General features: G+C 42.4%; 1 protein-coding gene and 1 long non-coding RNA gene across 2 annotated transcripts in view; both read left to right on the top strand.

Annotated features, from left to right (window-relative positions):
* The window catches only part of LOC121002823 (carbonic anhydrase-related protein 10-like), a 514,536-nt gene that overhangs the window by 73,947 nt on the left and 415,340 nt on the right, over positions 1-25,249 (top strand). The gene's annotated exons all lie outside the window — the stretch shown is intronic.
* Positions 1,158-18,756, top strand: LOC121002828. The gene is made up of 3 exons (XR_005779334.1): positions 1,158-1,168; positions 12,401-12,404; positions 18,615-18,756. It is a non-coding gene; the product is annotated as an uncharacterized LOC121002828 (long non-coding RNA).

The following is a 25,249-nucleotide window of genomic DNA, read 5'->3' on the forward strand; positions in this document are numbered from 1 at the left end:
AACTGGTGCTCTAGCCTAAAAACTGATCACCCAATCAGTAAAGGAATAATATAGTAAAGAAGTATAAGGCTGGCACTCAAATATGTGATACTATTGAAAAGTGGCAATTTATTTAAACATTAGATTAAAACCAGCATAACATGCACAATAAAAAGATGTAAAAGATACAATCAATTAAAATATGTGGGAAATATAAATGTAAATATAAAAACCTCAGGATGAATACACACTGTAAATGATCAGTATCAAGATCAATAAGTATTGCAGATATCTCTTAGAAGAAAAATGAATGTATCCCCTAGTTGGATCTGCAAGGAAATCCTTTGGGACAGTCACTCTATGATATATGATTGTATCCTCCTTGGGATGATCCCCTCATTTGGGATACAAAGTGTTCCGGAGTCGGCACTAGGGCCGGATGGTAATATCAATTCAAGGAGAAGGTATAGAGTTCCAACTAGTGTTAGTACACCGAAATGTTAGTATAAGGCTGCAGGTGAGGAGTAAAGCGGGACCGTTTCTCTTACCCTTCTAATTCGGGGCCGGTGGCTGGAAGGTTTCTTTCTCTTGCCGCTACTCACCACACTGCGCCAGCTTCTTCTCACGCTGTTTGGCGTCCTCGTTCGAGACTACTGTACCACGTGATGGTTGTCTCGCGGGATTTGCCTGTCAGTTTGTTCAGTCCTGTTTTTCCTCAGAGTAATTTCGAGTCGAAGTTCTGTGGAGCCCTCCAGCATTCGAAAAGTTTGCAAACTTTCTTAGTGACTCCGGATCCTTCTTTGTGGGGGTGAACTACGCCAGAGGCGTTTCGGGGACGTCTCTCCCCTTCCTTGGGAGCCACTGAAAACGCGTCTGGCGTAGTTCACGCCCACAAAGAAGGATCCGGAGTCACTAAGAGTTTTCTTTATTTTCATGACTATTAAGGCATCAAAACTATGAATTAACACATGTGGAATTATATACATAACAAACAAGTGTGAAACAACTGAAAATATGTCATTCTAGGTTCTTCAAAGTAGCCACCTTTTGCTTTGATTACTGCTTTGCACACTCTTGGCATTCTCTTGATGAGCTTCAAGAGGTAGTCACCTGAAATCGTCTTCCAACAGTCTTGAAGGAGTTCCCAGAGATGCTTAGCACTTGTTGGCTCTTTTGCCTTCACTCTGCTGTCCAGCTCACCCCAAACCATCTTGATTGGGTTCAGGTCCGGTGACTGTGGAGGCCAGGTCATCTGGCGCAGCACCCCATCACTCTCCTTCATGGTCAAATAGCCCTTACTTTCAAAGTTTTCCCAATTTTTCGGCTGACTGACTGACCTTCATTTCTTAAAGTAATGATGGCCACTCGTTTTTCTTTACTTAGAATTTTTATTATGGCAAGAAAAAAGCAGCTAACAGTCTATTCAGTAGGACTATCAGCTGTGTATCCACCTGACTTCTCCTCAACGCAACTTATGGTCCCAACCCCATTTATAAGGCAAGAAATCCCACTTATTAAACTTAACAGGACACATCTGTGAAGTGAAAACCATTTCAGGGGACAACCTCTTGAAGCTCATCAAGAGAATGCCAAGAGTGTGCAAAGCAGTAATCAAAGCAAAAGGTGGCTACTTTGAAGAACCTAGAATATGACATATTTTCAGTTGTTTCACACTTGTTTGTTATGTATATAATTCCACATGTGTTAATTCATAATTTTGATGCCTTTAGTGTGAATCTACAATTTTCATAGTCATGAAAATAAAGAAAACTCTTTGAATGAGAAGGTGTGTCTAAACTTTTGGTCTGTACTGTATATATATATATATATATATATATATATATATTACTTTGATCATATATGTAATGAGTAAAGCTTAATGTGAGAGGTTAGTTTGACCCAGCAGATGATTATGTTGTCGTACAATGTGCAAAGGTTAGTGTGTAAATGTGAAAAATTCCTAAGGTTTTCACTTGTACATCATTAAAAGTTAAATTTATCTGTTCTGTGCAGCCAATGGACATAACAAGTCTTCTCACTTCCAATCTTTCTATGTGTTGCTGCGTTAGCTTTCAACATGTAGCTGTCTTAGAGGTTACTGAAGCAAAAAAGAGATAACAAGTTGACAATCCGTATCCGTGTCACCTATTCACACTTGGCAGGGCTCTTCAGCAAAGCAGAGGGTTAAGAGTGTTAACAATGGTCTATGCTGCTGATGCTGCAGGGCTGTGCATTGTGCCTTCTTCTGACAACAGCTTCCTGAGCCTAAATAAAGGAAGACATGCTTAGCAAATAGAACGATTAAAGAGACAGGATGCTATAGTTCTAACACTTACCCACATCACATGTCAGAAGATAACAGCAGCTGAGATAATCTTATATTAAACAAGTGGAGTGAAGTATTATGATAGTGATACGGATGTTTTTTTCAGGGATAGATAAAAATGTCAGCAAATATAATGAGGTAGAATATTAAGCATGAATCCTACCTTGTCAGATTTCACTGACATTAGCAGGTTTGCTGATTTTTTTTTTTTTACCATCAGTTCTTCTACATCGGTGAAGAATTATCAGTTAATTTCTTTCTACGTAGCAGTAGGCAATTGGGGTAATTTACTAAAGACCGGCATTTCAAACGCGAGTCTTAGAAAAACCCCACCGGTGGACAATAGTACAAATTTAATAAATTTGTTGCATCTTCTGTCTGTGTACAAAAACATGAAATTTACTCCAGTAGATTTCTAGTTTGATCAGATCCCCAATCTCATTACACGTCAGATCAGACCCCTAATTAAATCTCACATCAAACTCCCACCAGACCTCAGATCAGATGCCCAAATCAGATCCCCATTTATTATTAAACCTCCGATCAGACTCCCATTCCTCATTAGACCCCAGACCAGACCCCATCAGACATAAAATAAGTAAATTACTTACCTCTCCTTCTCCAGACTGTTCCACCATCCAAAGACTCAGACAAGCTGCAGTGTGACATGACATCCCACGGCATCAGGTCACAGTGGGTGCACTATGTCCTGATGCTGTACACAGTCAAGACCCAGAGAAGTATTCACCATTCCCTGGTACAACTGTGTACAAGTAGAGGCGCTTAATAGTATTCACTCCATGAACCGCACTACCATGTTCCCAGCACATTTTTTTTTTTTGGGGGGGGGGGGAGGGGGGTGCTTCTTAGGGAATGATATTATTATTATGCAATGATGATCATGTAATATAAGGTAACACAAAGAAGAGCTAAATGTATAATCCAGGCAATTTGTTTTACTTCAGTAGAGCCCTTTTAGGAATTACATGTTGTATGTTTTGCAGTGCATCTGAACGTTTAAGTGATTACACCATTTGTTCTGATACCTTAATATATTCTTTCAAAAACTGGCTGATCAAAATAGTTACTCTTCTGCCTGAGGAAAAAAAGCAGTGCATTCTGAAACTGGAGACGAAGAATTAGGTCTAAGCACAAATAAATTAAGAATGTCATAAATAAGGCTTCATTTACCTTTTTTGTTATTATGGCTACCAGAAAGCTGCTATCCAGAAAAAGGCTGCACAACTTTTTGACATTAGTAAAAAAAAACAGTACTCAGTCATTGATATATAGCGCTAACATGCACACCAATGTGCAAACCACATGATGAGTATAAAACCATTTTCCACACTCATCAATGCATATGATTTTTAATGAGTAACTGCTGTTTCATTTGTTTTTTTCCTAAAGGAATAGTCTAGGAAATAATTTTATAAGACAAATACGTAAATGGAGCTCTCAAAACCAGCATTTTTTTTCCCTCTGGATTCAAAAGACTGGGCTGTCCTCAAGGCTGGCTTTTTACCTTCTCCTAATTTGACAGCCACACCCTAATTAGTGGCCTATTTAATTATAGAAAGAAAAAAATACACACACTTTTTGTTTTGCCTTCCTCTGGATCAACTTGCAGGATAACAGGCCGAACTGGATGGACAAATGTCTTTTTTCGGCCTTATGTACTATGTTACTTCACTAGTGCACTTATTTCTGGCATAAACATTTAGTGGCCTATTTCATTATAGAAAGAAAAAATCTACGCACTTCACTGGCGCACTTATTTGTGGCAAAAGGGTTTAGTGGCTTATTTCACTATAGAAAGAAAAAAATATATGCACTTCAATGGTGAACTTATTTGTGGCAAAAGTGTTTAGTGGCCTACTTCATTATAGGAGAAAAAATATACGCACATCACTGGTGCACTTATTTGTGGCAAAAGCGTTTAGTGGCCTATTTCAGTACAGAAAGAAAAATATATACGCACTTCACTGGTGCAGTTATTTGTGGTAAAAGCGTTTAGTGGCCTATTTCATTATAGAAAACATATATACGCACTTCACTGGTGCACTTATTTGTGGCAAAAGCATTTAGTGGCCTATTTTATTATAGAAAGAAAAAAATATACACACTTCACTGGTGCACTTATTTGTGGCAAAAGCATTTAGTGGCCTATTTCATTATAGAAAGAAAAAAATATACGCACTTCACTGGTGCACTTATTTGTGGCAAAAGTGTTTAGTGGCCTACTTCATTATAGGAGAAAAAATATACGCACATCACTGGTGCACTTATTTGTGGCAAAAGCGTTTAGTGGCCTATTTCAGTACAGAAAGAAAAATATATACGCACTTCACTGGTGCAGTTATTTGTGGTAAAAGCGTTTAGTGGCCTATTTCATTATAGAAAACATATATACGCACTTCACTGGTGCACTTATTTGTGGCAAAAGCATTTAGTGGCCTATTTTATTATAGAAAGAAAAAAATATACACACTTCACTGGTGCACTTATTTGTGGCAAAAGCATTTAGTGGCCTATTTCATTATAGAAAGAAAAAAATATACGCACTTCACTGGTGCACTTATTTGTGGCAAAAGCGTTTAGTGGCCTATTTCAGTACAGAAAGAAAAATATATATGCACTTCACTGGTGCATTTATTTCTGCTAAAAGCGTTCACCTGCCTATTTCAGTGCAAAAGAAAAATATATTCTCAGTTCACTTCGGCGGCGGTTATATGTGTTAAAAGCATTGCTGGGAGTCAGCAGGGTGGTAGCAGTTGGAGGTCGGGAGCCAAACATGCCCAGGGTAGACCACCTGCTTCGCAGCAGCCTACCGACCCGGGAAGTAGTGGTTCAGGGATTCACGGAAGTAGCGGCGGTAGCAGTCAGTCAGTGCAGCGGTTATATGTGTTATTTTTTATTTTAGTACAAAAACAAAAATACATTCTCAGCTCACATCGGCGGCTGTTATATGTCTTAAAAGCGTTTAGTGGCCCATTTCAGTACAAAAAGAAAAATATATTCTCAGTTCACGGCAGCGGTTATATGTCTTGAAAGCATTTAGTTGCCAATTTCAGTACAAAAATGAAAAATATGTATGCATTTCACTTCTGCAGTTATATGTGGTGAAAGCGTTTAGTGTCCTATTTCAGTATAAAAAGGAAAAAAATATAAGCACTTCACTGGTGCATTTATTTCTGCTAAAAGCATTTACTGGCCTTTTTCAGTATAAAAAGAAAAATATTTACGCATTTCACTTCTGCAGTTATTATTATTTCAGTCCAAAAACAAAATTTTATCAGCGTTTACTTTTTCAGTAATATTTGTGGTAAAATCTTTATTGATGTATTTCGGTCGAAAAAAAATAATTTATTCAGCGTTCAGCGCTGCAGTTATATGTGGTAAAATCTCCATGATGTTTACATGATAAATCTGCAGCGTGGGGGCCCCATGTGGCTTCTACACACTTTAAAAATTATCCTTTAGCGGGGCAAGCAGATGCCGGATGACCGGGACGCTCCAAATTTTATTCAGCGTTCAGCACTGCAGTTATATGCGGTAAAATCCTTATTGACGTATTTTGGTCGAAAAACTAATTTTATTCAACATTCAGTGCTGCTGTTATATGCGGTAAAATCTTTATTGAAGTATTTCGGCCGAAAACTAAATTTATGATGAACTTCGCGACTCTTGCGTTCGGTGCGGATCCATCTGGTATCTGCACAGACGGATCTGCACCTATAATGCAAACGCTTGCATCCGTTCAGAACGGATCCGTCTGCATAACAGCTTTTTCAGATCTGACAGTATATTCTAACACAGAGGCGTTCCCATGGTGAAGGGGACGCTTCAAGTTAGAATATACTAAGAACTGTGTACATAACTGCTGCCTGGCAGCACCCGATCTCTTACAGGGGGCTGTGATCCGCACAATTAACCCCTCAGGTGCCGCACCTGAGGGGTTAATTGTGCGTATCATAGCCCCCTATAAGAGATCAGGTGCTGCCAGGCAGCAGGGGCCAGACCCCCCTCCCTCCCCAGTTTTAAATTCATTGGTGGCCAGTGTGGCCCCCCTCCCACCCCAGTATATAAATTCATTGGTGGCCAGTGGGGCCCCCCTCCCTCCCCAGTATTAAATTGATTGGTGGCCAGTGCGGCCCCCCCTCCCTCCCCAGTATTAAATTCATTGGTGGCCAGTGCGGCCTCCCTTCTCTTCCCCCCCCCATCATTGGTGGCAGCGGAGAGTTCCGATCGGAGTCCCAGTTTAATTGCTGGGGCTCCGATCGGTTAACATGGCAGCCAAGATGCTACTGCAGTCCTGGCTGCCATGGTTACTTAGCAATTTTAGAAGCATTATACTTACCTGCGCTGTCTGTGGCCGGCCGGTCGCTCCTCTTACTGGTAAGTGAATGGTCTGTGCTATAAGCAATGCGCCGCACAGACCTTTCACTTACCACCAATGAGGCTGCACTGGCCACCAATGAATTTAATACTGGGGAGGGAGTGGGGGCCGCACTGGCCACCAATGAATTTAATAATGGGGAGGGAGGGGGGGCCGCACTGGCCACCAATGAATTTAATACTGGTGAGGGAGGGGGGGCCGCACTCTGTGGCCCCTTCATGCTGATGCCACCAGCAATCTCTCGTCGTTGTGCCACTTTGTGACCTCCTCATGCTGTGGCCTCCTCATGCTGCTGCCACTATGTCACTTTGCCTCCTCCACAGTATGTCATCTTGCCACTCTTTGGTCTCCTGATGCTGCTGCCACCTCCACACTTGATCATTGTGCCACCCTGTGGCCTCCTCCTGATGCTGCTGCCGCCGCCACCTCCACCCTTTGTCATTGTGCCACTCTGTGGCTTTCTCCTGATGCTGCTACTGCTGCTCCCGCCACCTCCAGACTCTGTCATTGTGCCACTCAATGGGTTCCTCATACTGCTGCAACTTACAGACTCTGTCATTGTGCCACTCAGTGGCCTCATACTGCTGCAAACTCCAGACTCTGTCATTGTGCCACTCGGTGGCCTTCTCCTGATTCTGCTACTGCTGCTGCCACCACCTCCAGACTCTGTGATTGTGCCACTCTGTGGCCTCCTGATGCTGCCACCACCTCCACACTGTCATTGTGTCACTCTGTGGTCTCCTCATGCTTCCACCACCTCCAGACTGTCATTGTGCCACTATGTGGCCTCCTGATGCTGCCGCAACCTCCAGACCCTGTCATTGGGCCACTCTGTGGTCTCCTCATGCTGTTCCCACCCTCCCTACTTCCTGACTGGGCCACTATTTTGCCTTTCTGCCTGGCTGACATCATCATTTGTTTGACCCTTCTTCTGATCTGTCAGAAGGATGGGAAAATGAGACGCACATGGATCCTGTCTGTGTAGCTGCTGTAAGGTCTATATGGTCCAATCAGAATTGGCTTATGATTTGGTAGCCAAAAGCAGGAGTGGGGACAAAACACAGAAGACATGCAAACATTCCATTGACGTGTCATCTCTGATTTACATCCACTCCTGTTTTTTTGGCATTAGCAATACTGATGGATTATTGACCAAATGTCGAGTGAAGGCGTATGCTCCACAGACAGGATCCCGTTTTTGTGGGTTATTGTTCTGACAGATAAGAGGAAGGGCAAATTAATCAGTGACATCAACACAAACTTACTGCTGACACCCTCTACACTCTGTCGGGGGAGGGGGAGGGGGCTCTACTTGTATAAGCATTTAATAGAACAGGTGCTGATAACATCTATGTGGAATCAGCTGGCGACGGTGTAAAAGGAGCGCGCTTCTTCCTTGCACTAACATTGACCTGTAAGGCTGAGTGAATACTTAAGTTATTTGGTCAGGTTTTGCCCTGTGACTGCCCTAATAAGTGAAGTGTGCAGTGATTCTAAGAGTAACTCCTGTGATCTGCATGTCATATGGACTCACAGTATTATTTCACTACCAAAGCAGACTCCCTATGCGTGTTACTACAAGGCACAGTGTTCTACACCACTATAAAGGCTTTCAGCAGCCAGGAAATAGCCGTTTTTTTTAAGTAATTTGCCGCAAATATATTCAGATCCAACCAAATTTTTCCCAAACAATTTGGCGAACCGGGGAATCAAATTTTTTAAAAATTCACTCATCTCTAGTCTTAAAAAAATGTGCCCCTTAGGCTTGCCCAAAAAAAAAACTATATTGCCCTGTCCAGCCCTTATGTGGTTCCATAGAGACTACTGGAACACAATCAGGTTAGCTATTAGAGACATGCGCCAGCGGTAGTGATACCTATGTAGAGCAGACACACTGAGACAATAAAATTTGTTTTATAGACAAAAGTAGTTAAATCAGATCATATCACCAGATATAAAGTAAATAATATCAGGAAGACCCAATGTGTTTCCCTCTGGTTGGCTTCACTAGACGTCATATGGGGCATATGTCCAGTCAAAATAATTATAGTAAATACTGCTTAAATTGATAACGAAAATTCATGGAGACCATTATCATTGTCTTGAAATGTGTCATGACATATAAATGCTAAATAAACAAAATTGAATGATCAACTGCATGTGTCCACATTTCATTAGCAGTACAGTACATATGTCAAAAATTCATCAAAGTAAATTCAACACCAAATACAAACTAATGGGCTCAATTCAACAGCATGTACAACCTTGAGTAATCAATAAATATGTAAAATTCATAGCTATGTGATGAATACAATAACAGTCATAACCACTTATAATACATCAAAGATATCACAATATACAGGTGAAACTCGAAAAATTTGAATATTGTGCAAAGTTCATTTATTTTAGTAATGCAACTTAAAAGGTGAGACTAACATATGAGATAGACTCATTACATGCAAAGCGAGATATTTCAAGCCTTTATTTGTTATAATTTGGATGATTATGGCTTACAGCTTATGAAAACCCCAAAGTCACAATTTTGAGGTACCCTTTGCTCAGGGGGTATGGATTAATTAGCTTACTAGAGTGTGACACTTTGAGCCTAGAATATTGAACCTTTTAACAAAATTCTAATTTTAAGCTGCATTAATGCAATTCCTTTTAATTTGCATTACTGAAATAAATGGACTTTTGCACGACATTCTAATTTTTCCAGTTTCACCTGTATAGGAGGATGAAACCTAGATGACATGATGATCAGGCCTGCATTATTGGGGCCCAGTCCTGAACCCAGGTTACTTGTGGTTCAGATGTCCATAAATAGATAATGGTTAAGGAGTCACATCAGATGACCATCTACACAGCCAGAGATGTAGCCTAAGATGAAGTTATGAGCACCATTTTTCAGCTGGTGTTTACTCAAAGACCATGGCAGATGAAAGAAATAATAATGTTAGAACTGTGCTCAAAAATGTAATTGGCTTGTATAAATAAGCAGGCACCATTCCTGTCAGCCATGACCTTAAAGTATTCCTTAAGTTATAATTAAAGGGAACCTGTCATGTGGATACTAATTATATACAATCATTAACTACTAAAAAGTACCTTAGATGTATTCACTTACTGGTGTAACAGATGGTTACCTCATAATATACACACACAAAGATGCCACATGCCGCATGCTAATGAGCTGATTTGAGTCCAGCGTGATGTCAGTGAGTCCAGCGTTTTTTCAATTCAGAGCTATAGCCACTCCCCTGCCCACCTGCTGCTGATTCATATGGAAAATAACTGTCAATCAGCAGCAGGTACGCGGGGAGAGTCAGGAGCTCATAAATATTCAGGACTCATCATTATCAGCTGGAGCTTTTCAATACAAGATGTTGGCAGATTGGGTCAATTAAAGAAAGTGACCCAGCATTTTGCTAAGAAAATCAGTCACTTATTTATGTTGCCCTTAGTTTGGACACCATAAAACTGGTGACAGGTTCCCTTTAATTTTTACAGTGTTATGGTGCTTACTGAGAGAGAAGCATGCTTGCAGTTTACCCCAGATGACTACTGCAAAGGGTTAACTAATACCAAAAGAGTTAAAAGAGAACCTGTCATCAGGACAAAACTATGGAGCTAAATAAACATTCCTACTGTGCATCCTCCATTGATTCCTAAACTGTCTTTGTCTAATCTCTAAAGTATTGTATTAATGTCAAAAAATTACTTTTAAATTGTACCTGACGTCAGCAAAAGGTTCCTGATGGAGTCATTGGGGCGTTGGTCAAGATGAAGGAGTCACACTTTATCTTCCCCCTCTATGTTCTTCTATCAGACCTCCCCTCTGCCTATATCACACCGCCCATTATTCTTCTGGTGTCAGTGTTAGCTGAGGGAAATCGTGCTGGCACAGAAGACTCCATGCGTATTAGGACATGCGTATCTCAGTTTATTTTATTTGGTTGTAAAGATGACAGCACTGTTTCGCATTCAAGTACTAGAGAAAAGACTACAGCTGAGCCATCAGATTGTTCATCTAGCGGATTTCACATTGAACAGTATGGAGCAGCCTTCAATGCATGAGATTACACAGAGGCTGCATTAGACAAATGGAGCAACAGTTTCAATAAAAACTAATTACATTTTTTTTTTTATCCCATAATACAGTCAATGTAATAAAAACATCTACTCTAAAGATGTCCATAGCTTCTAATGATTGTCAGGTTGTAGACACAAACCATACCTTGCTAAAAAGTCCATAACATGCAAATTTGGTTGCTATGCCTTTTCTGTATGTTTTCTATGCTTAAATTAGAAGACTAGTATAAATATAAATTTTGCATACATGAACAGAAGCTTCTACAGACAATTATAGCTTACATTTAAGTAGATTATACATCCAGCAATTGGCAAGTACATTACAGGTAACAAAACAAAAACAGTTGTCTATCTAGGAAATAAAACCTTCTTTCACAAGCACTGCTATCAAGTTATATAGATACAATATATATTCTGCAACACAATGCAATAAAAGAGACATTTATGGGTATTCTCGTGGAGCAGTGCTATTCAATTTAGGCAAGTTTTCTTGAGTACTCCCAAAAATCTAACTACTGCAAATCAGCGAAGGAATTAATGACATTTTGAACTTATGATTAAAAATACTTGCTTATCTATCAAGCAATGGTAAAAGAAAAATACAGGAAAAAACTGTGGGGCATATTTAGTTATCTTGTAGACAGCATAAACCTAGGGGGTAATGTATGAAACGCTAAAAAATTAGGTCAGAAGAGTTCTCCAGTCACCTCTAGTCACCTCTAGTCAGCTATTTACCCAGCAACGTTCCAGTGCATGGCTGTTCTAGGAGGTCGGCTTGCTGGTCAGCCTATCAGGCCACCTGGGCTGGGTGGGCAATTTAACTTTCTGTTTGTGCCTGTGATTCATACGGTATATGCCCTGGCTCTTGTTGCTTATTTTGTGCATTACGTTACTTTGAACTCCAAGCATTTTGTGAACAAAATTGTCTCTTCTGATGAACTGAATTTGGCTTGGTTCCAAATGAACCCACGGACTCCTACTAACTCTCCTGGTTCTGACCCTTGCTGATTACTCTAATGTACCCCTTGGTTATGCTGGTAGGTCTTCTCCCAGTGAGCATAAACACTTCTGCCACCTTACTTTTCAGACATAACCTGGGTTCTTAGCAGCCAAGTCCATCTGGCCTTGCGATGAGCTGTGGTGAAGCACCTCGCGGTCGCCTTAGGTTGTACTAACCAGAGGGGTGAAGTACAGTAAGACAGGTAGCAGTTCTTGAGTTTTGCTGGTTGTGGTTCCAGCTACTGAGTTTTATCCTTATAGTGACAGAGTAAATAAATAGGATTAGACTTCATATCTATTGGTATTTAGTGCAACAAATTTAACAAATGGCATGCAACATTTTGTACATTTGTCACACAAAGATGTTTTTTAACCAACCAGACACTATAAAAAAAAGCCAAAAGTCACATCTTCATAAATTACCTCCTTAGACAGGCTGTATAGACATGGACCAAATTTACTGCAGCAGTGCAGGCTGGACGTGGTGCAGATCTAGACACCTTTATCTAACTTTATACTAACTATTGGTTGGCTTAGGTTAGTGCAAAATGGTGCTTATTAGGCCATACCTCTATTCTGCTAAGTCCCACCAATTTTCTGCTAAGCCATGTGCCCTTGGAAAGCTCGGTGTGGTGGATTTTTTAAAAGGTAGATGTTGCAAAATACACCAAATTGTCCCAATTTGTGCAAAATTTTGACACAGGTTACAGTCTTGCAGTCAAATTAGTAAACATGGGCCAGAAAAAATGTGGAAGCCGTTCTCTGTGATGGACAAGCATGACCTTTGATCCTCTTAAAGACATGTTTCTTTCTTTTGTATTTGCCATGTATTAAGGAAAACATGATAGTCAGTGTTGAGAAAAGCTGGTTTGGACTGCTCAATATGTTCCGAAGCTTCGTTCATAATATGTGCTCCGTAAAGCATTACAATGTATGTGCTCCGCTGAGGAAATCTTCTTATCGCCACCAGTAACGTGAGACTAGTTTAGTCTTGTGCTGTTACAGTTAGTTTCTGCGCATACATTAATGTTTCAAAATCCGAACTCAGGTTCATTAAAGACTGTGGCGTAAGACACAAACCTAAGTTTGGCATAACTTTTATGCATAAAAAATGGCATTAAAATGTTATGCTATGTTGGTAAAACCTACTATATGGGCAAAACCTAAAAAAAAAAAAAATTTTTTTAGGGGGGACTAGAAACATTAATTTATTTTTTAATAAATAAGAAAAAACTAAAAAAAATATTTTTTATTTTTTTGGGCCATCTACGTTTTTTGACAGTTTTTGTGACATTGTTTTCAGTGTGTTTGTCCACTCGTATTTTATTCATGACAATTTTTTCCTATAGAGAGGTTGATTTGAACATGCCTGAAAAAATGGCAAAGCGCTATAGCATGTTGCTTTTTTTTTAAGACACAATTTGTATTGTTTCTTATATTGATAGAATTAACAGAGTTGACATAAGCACATTTGATATATGTTTTTCACAAATGGTTCACAATTTCAAAGATGGCTGCGCCTGTACATTGTTATGCAAAAATGTCAAATAAAGCGTCAGAATAGAAAAGAAAAAAAAAGAAGCAATTTAACATAAAATACATAACCAAACAACATATTTTCACATGTCCGCATTCCCATATTCCGACTCTCCTCTTCTATCCCTATATTGACTGCATGTTGCATTTTAAAGACAGAAACACCACCCAACTAGCAAAAAAAAACAAAAAACAGCAGTAGCAAAAAATACTTCTGTGTCCTACGCTTTATATTTCCCATAGACCGTCAGCTAACATCTGGAGCTGGCATTTTTTTGGTTAAAGATGCAGGTGCAAAAACACAACAAAAAAGCAAAGTGCAAAATAAATGGCCAACTTCACACAGTTGTTTGGTCAGTTATTTCCATAAGTTATTGTGATCCAAAACTAGATTCAGGTTAAAAATACAAAGCAGGAGCAAATCTTTCCATTATACCGTATCTCTGAGCACTCTTCACTACTGGTTTTGGCTCACAATAACTGATTGAAATAACTGACTAAATAACTGGTGTGAACTCAGGCTCCCTTAACACAGAGTTTTTTGTTTTTTTTTAGCACTGTTTAAGCTGGAAAAATCTAATATGATTTTTTACCATTTTTAGTTGTGTTTTGGAGGAATTTTAACACCATTTTTATTTTTACACTGTAATGCCTCATGCAGACGTCCGTGTCAGTTTTGGATCAGTGGTAACACGGACAGTGTTCAATCCGTGTTTTCTCCTGTGACAGATCCGTGTTGGGTCCGTGGTTCAGTTTTTTGCTGTCCGTTTTGCATCCGAGTTTCACTAACACTCAAGAGCTGAATTTTTTTTCTTCAAAGAATCTCTTGTTAATGATCCGTGAAACACGGAAGATACATGGATGGCATCCGTGGTTTTCGCGGACCCATAGACTATAATGGGCGTGATGGATCCGTGAACACGGACAAAATAGAGCATGCATCCGTGGTAAAAAAACGGACCCACGCACCGTGCTGAAACACTGATGTGTGAATACACACATTAAAATGAATAGGGACGTGTGCTGTCTGTGGAGAACACGTACAGCACACGTATGTGAAACACTGACGTCTGCATGAGGCTTTAACATTCTTTTTAGGGAAAAAAAAACACCAGCAAAAATGTTTTTTATGTAGTATATTTTTTATGCACTTTAAAGCAACATCTGTTTGCATTAAAAATCCAGTCAGTCGGGCAGCCAGGATTCTGGGGGAGTAGAGACACAATGTGACTCTGTGGAGGAATTTGGGGCAGGGGAACTGAATTATAGGTAACTGGGGCAATGCCGAGCACTGACATTATTTGTAAGGGTCTCTGTGGGTGAGGGGCGGACATTATGTGGCTTTGTTGGGTGAAAGATGATGGGGAAACATAAAGGGCTCAAACTTTGTTGGGAGGGTACAGAAGGAACAGAAAGGGGCATAGGGAAACACAGCCTGCCAGGGGCTCTATGAGAGGAGGAGGCAAAGGGAAGATACCACTGGGGGAATGAAGGCAGGTGTGAGATTTAGCCCGTTCTGCCTGGTAAGGGCCGTCTTTAATATTGATTGGACCCTGGGCAAAAAGTTACTTGGGCCCCCTGGATCCCGCCTTCCCACACCTTAGGAGGCAATCACGCCCTCCACCACAACACACACACCAAAAATCCACACATCTGGTAGAGTACAGTGAATGACTGTAAATACTTCCAGTTCTGAAGACTCCAGCGGCTCAGGATCAGTGCTCTGGGCAGCTGGGCTCAGGCTGGAAGTGGGCACCGCTCTGCAGGAAGGAGACCAGAGCTCGGCTCACCCTAGTGTTACAGTGCACCCCAGCACCCCACAGTATGCAGTATAGCACCCTATAGTATACAGCAACCCACAGTATGCAGTATAGCACCCTATAGTATACAGCACCACACAGTATGCAGTATAGCACCCCACACTATACAGTATCCCACAGTATATAGTAGAGCAGTATAGCAGTCCACAGTATACAGCACCCCACAGTATACAACACCTCACAGTATACAGTAGAGCAGTATAGCACCTCAACGTATACAGCACCCCAAACTATACACGATACAGCACCCCACACTATATAGTACAGCAGTATAGCACTCCACACTATACAGCACCCACAGTATACAGCCCCCCACAGTATAGAGTACAGCAGTATAGCACTCCACAATATACAGCACCCACAGTATACAGTATACAGCCCCCCACACTATACAGACCCCCACACTATACAGGCCCCCACACTATACAGGCCCCCCACAGTATACAGGCCCCCCACACACAGTATACAGCCCCCAACACAGTATACAGCCCCCCCACACAGTATACAGCCCCCCACACAGTATACAGCCCCCCACACACAGTATACAGCCCCCCCACACACAGTATACAGCCCCCCCACACAGTATACAGCCCCCCCACACAGTATACAGCCCCCCACACTATACAGGCCCCCCACACTATACAGGCCCCCCACACTATACAGTCCCCCACACTATACAGGCCCCCCACACTATACAGGCCCCCCCCCCCACATTATACAGGCCCCCACAGTATACAGGCCCCCACACAGTATACAGCCCCCCACAGTATACAGGCCCCCACAGTATACAGGCCCCCCACACAGTATACAGCCCCCCCACACAGTATACAGCACCCCCACAGTATACAGCTCCCCACACACAGTATACAGCCCCCCCCCACACAGTATACAGCCCCCCCCACACTCAGTATACAGACCCCCCACACTATACAGGCCCCCCACACTATACAGGCTCCCTACAGTATACAGCCCCCCACAGTATACAGCCCCCCACAGTATGCAGCCCCCCACAGTATACAGCACCCCACTATACAGTAGTTTACAGTATATTAGCATAACAGCCCCTGTCACCTTTTTCTGATGTAATCTTCACAAAAAAAGCTCCACAGTTAAGGCACACTTCTCCTGCAACACTCCTGATAGGACCTTGATGACCTCATAGCCATGTGACCAGTAATATTGCTAGGTTACTGGTCACATGGTGATGATGTCATCTAAGGTCCTAGAGAATCACAGCTAAGGTCCTAGATCACAGCTGACAGCCTGACACCCGGGGCAGTGGCTAGCAGGACTCAAGAGGCAGCAGGAACCACTGGGCCCGGGCAGCTGCCCCTTTTGCCCCTTGGTAAAGACGGCCCTGGCCTGGTTCTTCCATTCGGATTGTAAAAATTTCAATTGCAGAACTGTATGCTGGCTAAATCCTGATCCGGTGCTCTGTACTGCTTTCAGTCACTGACTGCAGTGCAATGCACCTTGCCAGTCATAGGCAACTGTATCACCGTCCTCAGTTGAAGACTGCCTAAAGCTTATGGGTCATTAAAATGTCACAAGCAGTTGCAGAGTGGTTACTTTATTACGACCACCTGCTCCTTTTCTCAGGCATGTGCAGTGACATTTTCACTACTGCCTGTGCCAGGACACAGGCGGCATAATGATCGACCACCGCCTGCGCTGGTATGCAGGCAACATGGGTGGATGCCAGAAGAGGTTTATGACTGGAGTAAGGTGAGTATTTGATTACTGCTATTAGTACTATTAGGAGCAATATGAGGTAGGGGAGTATAGGTACTTGACCATTATATGGGGCATTATAATTTTCTGGGGCACTATGGATACATTATACCTCTTAGGGGCACAATGGGGGGTTTATATGTACTGGGCCACTGTAAGTGACATTGTTAGTACTGGGGGCACTATGGAGCCATGAATAACGATTAGGAGTGTTATGGGGGGGGGGGATTATTAGCACTGGGCCACTATAGAGGACATTATAAGCACTGGGGACATTATAAGTACTGGGGGCATTATAAGTACCAGGGGGTTCAATGGCAGTGTTATTAATATTAGGAGCACTATGGGGGGATTATAATCACTGAACCACGATGTATAGTATATACAGTATATACAGTGTACAGTATCTGTAGTTATGTGTGTCAGAGTTTTCTGCTGAGATCAGTAGTTCTCTAATGTGAGCCACTGGCAGTAAGTAATGGTGTTCCATGTCATCAGTCAGCGATAGCAATCGTTCAGTATAAAGGAAATTTACTTCGCTCACCCTTAACAATAGCGAGAGGGGATGAAGGCTATACAGTGGGTGTCATGGACTCTTTGGAGTACAGGGGCACTGTGCTTCTCTCCACTATAGGCCCCCAAAGGCGGACTGTACAGTAGGTATAGCATCCACTTATTCCTATTTGGGTACTAGTTAAGTCTCCACAGTGACATCTGCAGTCCCACAGGATAGGGAATAACTATCAGATCAGTGAGGGTCCTAGCGCTGGGACCCCCACCGATCACAAGAACAGGGGCCTTGTACCCCATGGAGTCCCTTAGAAATGAATGGAGCAGCTGCATGCATTTCTGACCAGCCACTCTGTCCATTTCAGGGGGGCTCCACAGGTACAGGGAACTTGTTCCTGTGATCAGTAGGCTCCCAGTTGTAAGACCCCCACGATCTGATAGTTATTCCCTATACTGTGGATAGGAGATAACTTGTTATAACGAAAATTTCCCTTTAACTCGGTTATACAGTATATACCATGGTTTTATACTTTTAAAGGCTATGTACACCTTTGGGGGCAATTTTTTTAAATTATTGCATTATACTTATTTTGAGCTAAAAATCATTTTATCAATTGGTCTTTATTAACAATATGGAATCCTTTTTACTGTACAGAGCTGACATGCTCTACTAGCTGCCTGTGGATTTTATGTTCTTTCTGTCATATGAGGAGCAGACAGACTTCTTAGGCTACTTTCACACTAGCGCTTGATCGGATCCGTTCTGAACGGATCCGATCATATTAATGCAGACGGAGGCTCCGTTCAGTACGGATGCGTCTGCATTAATAACTTAGAAAAATTTCTAAGTGCGAAAGTAGCCTGAGCGGATCCGTTCAGACTTTCAATGTAAAGTCAATGGGGGACGGATCCGCTTGAAGATTGAGCCATACGGTGTCATCTTCAAGCGGATCCGTTCCCATTGACTTACATTGTAAGTCTGGACGGATCCGCACGCCTCCGCACGGCCAGGCGGACACCCGAACGCTGCAAGCAGCGTTCAGCTGTCCGCCTGGCCGTGCGGAGGCGAGCGGAGCGGAGGCTGAACGCCGCCAGACTGATGCAGTCTGAGCGGATCCGCATCCATTCAGACTGCATCAGGGCTGGACGGAAGCGTTCTGCTCCGCTCGTGAGCCCCTTCAAACGGAGCTCACGAGCGGACAGCAGAACGCTAGTGTGAAAGTAGCCTTAGCTCTACTCTCTGACATTACAAACACACATTAAAGCTCAATCTTTATCTTACTGATAAGAATGTGGCTTAAATAAGTGTTTATGACCTCTCAGTAGTTTAGAGATAAGGGTAATTAGATGATCAGCACCAAGTGAAAGTATAAGTACCAGTCACACAGTTAGAAAAACAGTTAACCCTTTGTGACTGAACAGCTCACTATTTTTGATAAAGGCCAATTGAAAATATGATTTTTAGCCAAAAATAAGTTAAATGCAATCTTTAAAAAAAAAATAACTCCAAAGGTGTAAATAGCCTTTAAAAGTATAAAACCCATGGTATACTGGGTAATAAAATTCATATAAAAAAGCGAGTGGTGACAAAAGATTTCATGTGCATCACAAAAATGCCATTTTGACAATGTGGGTATTATTTCTGTGCGGTATGATCTCTATGCTGTACATTCTGCACACACTACAATCTTTTTAATCTGAAGCAGTCATATACAGACTAATTCTCCAGATCATTACAGTCCATTCTGGATTAGGTATCAAAGACTGCCCGGGGCTCTGATACATTCAGTGTAATCCTCACCCAAGAGTCATGATTATTGTATAAGTATTCTGCCCCTGACAAGGATTAAGTGTATTGTGTCTACCTTATTCCATGCTTAAGTAATGTGTGAAATCAAGCACAGTTGTGCTTTACTTCTTTTACATATCCTTCATAATCACTTTTTGTGCTGTTTTTTTCCAGCTTGTAAAAAAACATTATGATTTTCACACAGTGTTTTTTTTTGTTCTTTTGACTTCTATCTCTTATATATATAAAAATGAGTTTCTGTCTGTCTGTCTGTTCTTTATGTGCGACCAAACTAATGAACCGATCTTCCCCAAATTTGGCACACAGGTACATCAGGTGTCCGGGAAGGTTTTATAGCAGGTCTCTGCTCTCTAGGACGTACCGTTCCTGAAATATTCCCAAAAGATTACCTCCATTAACCAATACAAGCCTGCAAGTGTTTCTCTTCAAATCCCAACTGCCATACATACAGTTTTACTCCAGGTTTCCATAACAACCCAGCAATTTTTCTTCACTGCTATAAGTTCGCTTTAGGCTAGGGGTACAGGACAACAATAAGTCGCCCAACACATAGGGTACAACTACGCTGCTACATGCATCCACCTTGGATGGATTTTTTGCGACTGTCGTGTCGCAGTCGCAGCATGTCGCATGTCGAAGTGCGACACCATAGCCTATCGTTATAAAAGTTGTTGAGACAAAATTTCATGCGACACATGTCGTAGTGTAGCCCTAGCATTAAAGGGGCAGAGCGCTGTGGAGGTCACTGTTAAACAGACGGGCACTGTGGAGGTCACTGTTAAAGGGGCGGGCTCTGTGGGAGTAACTGTTAAACGGGCGATTACTGTGGAGGTCACTGTTGAAGGAACGGGAACTGTGGAGGTCACTGTTAAAGGGGCTGGCACTGTGGAGGTCACTGTTAAAGGAGTGGGCGCTGTGGAGGTCACTGTGAAAGGAGCGGGCATTGTAGAGGTCACTTTTAAAGGAGTGGGCGCTGTGGAGGTCACTGTTAAAGAGGAGGGCATTGTGCAGGTCACTGATAAAGGGGCTGGCACTGTGGAGGTCACTGTTAAAGGGGCGGGCACTGTGGAGGTCACTGTTAAAGGGGCATGCACTTTGGAGGTATCTGTTAAAGGGGCAGGCACTGTGGAGGTCACTGTTAAAGGGGCAGGAGTTTTGAGGTCACTGTTAAAGAGGCCAACACTGTGAATGTTACGGTTAAAGGGGCAGGGCGCTGTGGAGGTCACTTTTAAAGGGGCAGACACTGTGGAGGTCACTGTTAAGGGGCAGGGGCCACTATTAAAGGGGCAACTGCTGTGGAGGTAACTGCTAAGGCAGCAGGGTACTCTGAGGTCACTGTTAAAGCAGCAGGGTACTGTGGAGGTCACTGTTAAGGGGCAGGCCCCTGAGGGCTGTGAAACTCACTGTTAAAGGGGCGGACTGCTGTGAAGGTCAAAGTTAAGGGGATGGGCTGCTGTGGAGGTCCCATTTTAAAATGGCGGGGCACTGTGGGGGGGTCAGTGTTAAGGGGTGGGGAACTGTGGAGTTCACTGTTAAAGGGGCCGGGTGCTGTAGAGGTCACTGTTATGGGGTATACTGTCGACACACACAAACATTAAATGAAATAGATTAAATATACCCGTGCAAAGACGGGTCATTCTGCTAGTATATAGATATATTTGAGATGTAGAGATGAGCAAATCAATTCTAAAATTAAAAAATTCAACCAGAGAGAGAGACTTTTCCAAGCAATTAGGGCAATTTCAATTCTAGTGAAATTTATTAAGACCCAAATGGAATCAGATGGCAGATTTGCCCGAAATTGAATCTGAGTCACATTCTAATGGATTCGCTCATCTTAAGGGCTCGTTTACACAACCGTATTTCTTTTTCAGTGTTTTGAGGGCCATTTTTCCTGGATCCTTTTTTTTTTTTTTTTTTCAGTAGTGTTTCCGGTTCCATTCCGTTGATCCATTTTTCCGTATTGGCATTTACAGTATAAAGTAATTACATAGAAAAAATTGGGCTGGGCATAACATTTTCAATAGATGGTTCCGCAAAAATGGAACGGATACGGAAGACATACGGATGCATTCCTTATCCGTTCCATTTTTTTTACAGCCCCATTGACTTTAAAGGAAGCCATGGAACGTGATTTGCGGGCAATAATAGGACATGTTCTATCTTTGAACGGAAAGGAAAAAACACAAATACGGAAATGGAATGCACACAGAGTACATTCAATTTTTTTTGCGGACCCATTGAAATAAATGGATCTGTATACGGAATGCAAAAAACGGAACGCAAACGAAAAAAAAAAACTTTTGTGTGCAAGATGCCTAACTTGCCTAGCATTCTTTGTAGCATTTTTGGAGGCATTTTTGCAATGTTTTTGCCCATATAGTTTTTGAACAGCATTTTTATGCATGCTTAGAATTTTTTAAAGAGAGTGTCACCTGTAATATCACTGTATGGGAAAAAAACATAGGTTAAAAAAACACGCAAAAATGGCATTAAAAACACCAAGTTCCAACACACATTGCACATGGATTTACTCAAGTTGCCAAAAATCCAATGGGGTTCTGTGGGAGAAAAGTGCCCGGCAATGAGGGAATTTTATAGTCAGAGTGTTAAAGTAAAATTAATTTGCTCTTATATAACTTGCTCAAAGCATTGCATGAATGTAAATGTAAAGACCAGACCAATTTGGCTTTCACAGTAAATTGATGATGTTGTGTACTGTCCATGGTCTCCACAGACCGCTCATACACCCATTGACTTTAATATGTGTACTCACACATCATTAGTTTTCCACGGACCATGTGTCCGTGGTGACACCACAGAAGCATGACCTTTTTTTTGTCTGTGATTACGGATCCCTCACGCACATTATAGTCTATGGGTCTGTGAAAGCAATGGACACAACACGTACCCCATCCGTGTTTGGTCCATGGTTTTTGTGGACCTTTTGTAGGAAAGGCTCTGAAAACTAAACAAAAGAAAGCAAAAAATGCATTGAAAAATGTCAAAATGCAGGAAAAACACCAGCAAAAACCCATGTGTGAACCCACCCTCAGTTATCAGGGTCTATTAAATCAATAGCCCCTCATAGCCTTGTATTTTTAACTAGTATGGACAAACAGCACTCTCAAGATAGCCTACAGGTAGTGTATACACCATGGATTCACTGGCATCTGTTCCTTTCCAACCAGTAAGTATAATATCCAATGGAGATGGTTCTATACCAATACAGTGGAGTGGTCGGCACATTATCCAAGCATTAAGACAGGCCAATAAACCCAGAGGGGTTTTCCTATTAAGAATATTTCAACGGGTCAGAGTCGGAGTTCTGTCTCCTGGGCCAGATTTACATCTTTTGGTGCCCCAGGCCAATTTCTCTGATTCTCCCTTCTATTATTACAGTTCTCCATTGTACTATAATTCTATAGCATGACATGTTAAAAAATATATAAAAAGGAAAAAATTTAGCGCTGACTCAGCACAAATTTAAATGTTAATAGATTGCAAATGCTAAAATATTTATGAATATAGGAAATGTAAAAACTACTGAGCAACATCTTTAAGCTTTTCCGCAAATTCACACACTTGCCAAAATGATTTTATAGAAGCAAAGGATGCCTACTAAAATTCTATTTGGCAGAGCATCCATTAGGGTTTGTCCACAGAAGCCATATATACCACAGATTTTCCACTGTGTTTTTCATGCATAATATCTGTAGCATTTTTTAGCGGATGAAGTGGATGAATTCAAACAAAACAAATCTCACCTTTAGGCCTCATGCACACGACCATTGTTTTGGTCCGCATCCGAGCCGCAGTTTTTGCGGCTTGGATGGGGACCCATTCACTTCAATGGGGTCGCAAAATAGGCGGACAGCACTCTGTGTGCTGTCCCCATCCATTGCTCCGTTCCGTGGTCCGCAAAAAAAATATAACCTGTCCTATTTTTGTCCATTTTGTGGACAAGAATAGACAGTTATATTAATGGCTGTCCGTGCGGTTCCGCAAACTGCGGAACGCACAAGGACGCCATCCGTGTTTTGCTGATTCGCAATTTGTGGACCGCAAAACACACAACGGTCATGTGCATGAGGCCTTACACAGTATAAAACTGGTGGGGGTTATTTATTTAGGGCTCTTTCACACTTGCGTTGTCCGGATCCGTCGTGCACTCCATTTGCCGGAGGTGCCCGCCGGATCCGGAAAAACGCAAGTGAACTGAAAGCATTTGAAGACGGATCCGTCTTCAAAATGCGTTCAGTGTTACTATGGCACCCAGGACGCTATTAAAGTCCTGGCTGCTATAGTAGTAGTGGGGAGCGGGGGAGCAGTATACTTACCGTCTGTGCGGCTCCCAGGGCGCTCCAGAATGACGTCAGAGCGCCCCATGCGCATGGATGACGTGATCCATGCGACACGTCATCCATGAGCGTGGGGCGCCCTGACGTCACTCTAAAGCGCCCCGGGAGCCGCACGGACGGTAAGTATACTGCTCCCCCGCTCCCCACTACACTTTACCATGGCTGCCAGGACTTTAGCGTCCTTGCAGCCATGGTAACCGCTCAGAAAAAGCTAAACGTCGGATCCGGCAATGCGCCGAAACGACGTTTAGCTTAAGGCCGGATCCGGATTAATGCCTTTCAATGGGCATTAATTCCGGATCCGGCCTTGCGGCAAGTGTTCAGGATTTTTGGCCGGAGCAAAAAGCGCAGCATACTGCAGTATTTTCTCCGGCCAAAAAACGTTCCGGTCCGGAACTGAAGACATCCTGATGCATCCTGAACGGATTTCTCTCCATTCAGAATGCATTAGGATAAAACTGATCAGGATTCTTCCGGCATAGAGCCCCGACGACGGAACTCTATGCCGGAAGAAAAGAATGCAAGTGTGAAAGAGCCCTAAGACTGTCGTTTTCCACAGCAGTCTTAAGTCTGTCTGTGCTACTGGAGGTGGTGCCAAAGGTATGTGGAGGCGCAACATCAGAACATCAGAAGGAGTTTAGTGCTGACTTGATTCGCCACTGGGAGGGGGCGGAGTCGGCAATTCAACGCAGCCCTAACTACCATTATGGGCTAAGCATAATCAGTTTGATGGACTCAATGATGCCCGAGCAGTTGCATGAGTTTAAGATCATGCTACAGAATGGGTCATGACAAATGATGCACCTATAACAAGAACGGAAAATCGCCTGGTTTTATTTTCTGTAGCGTACACGTGTGGATTTGTTTAGTGTCTTTTTGGGTGCACTGATGGTCTGACACTGTGACCCGTGCCAGCGCCATTGCTGCCCTATCACAGTGAGGACTTTGCTGCTGACCCGTTTGGTCCTGGCTGCGAGACATTCTTCCTCACATTGAATACTTGCTTTATGAGTGGGTCTGTGCAGCGGTAGATGGGTGGGTGGGACCTTGACTCTGGCGTCCCTCGGCGGCGTCTCCACCACGACCATTGGGGAATCATTGACTGCTGATGCGGTCTTGATTCGCTGTCAATCGCTTTGATCCTCTATATTCCCATGGTTTTGTTTACCTGCTTCTATCTGGATCATGTGACAAGGATCACATAACGTTGTATTGGGTGGCCACTATTGCTCGAGCATGCGCACATGTGGACATTTTCGGATTAGGCCATCTTTGATGATGCTTCCCTTGAGCTCCTTTGCGCCAAAGTTATCGCGAGAGCATGCGCAGTAACTGAATGTGGACGCCTCCGAGACCGCTATGCTCGGCGCGCAGTTTACCAGCTGGTTTTGTGAGTTTTTAATCTACACTATGTATTGGGTACACATGTATTTTTTTTTTTAAATATCTCTTTATTTCCATCATCACAACAAAATAGGAAAAATTTCAACATTAAAAAAATTACATTTTTAGTATATCCAAAACATACCAGTTTTTCCTATACATAAACAAATATCTTCATTCCCCGTTTACCCACCCACCTACCACCCTTATGGGGAGGGGGAGAGGGAGACGAGTGAAAAAAAAAAAAAAAATCTATCCAGCCCTAGAGTAACCAGTTCTTTCATATTTCATCGACACTTTTTA

This window comes from Bufo bufo, chromosome 1, assembly GCF_905171765.1.
Source record: "Bufo bufo chromosome 1, aBufBuf1.1, whole genome shotgun sequence".
In the NCBI taxonomy this organism is placed as follows: Eukaryota; Metazoa; Chordata; class Amphibia; order Anura; family Bufonidae; genus Bufo; species Bufo bufo.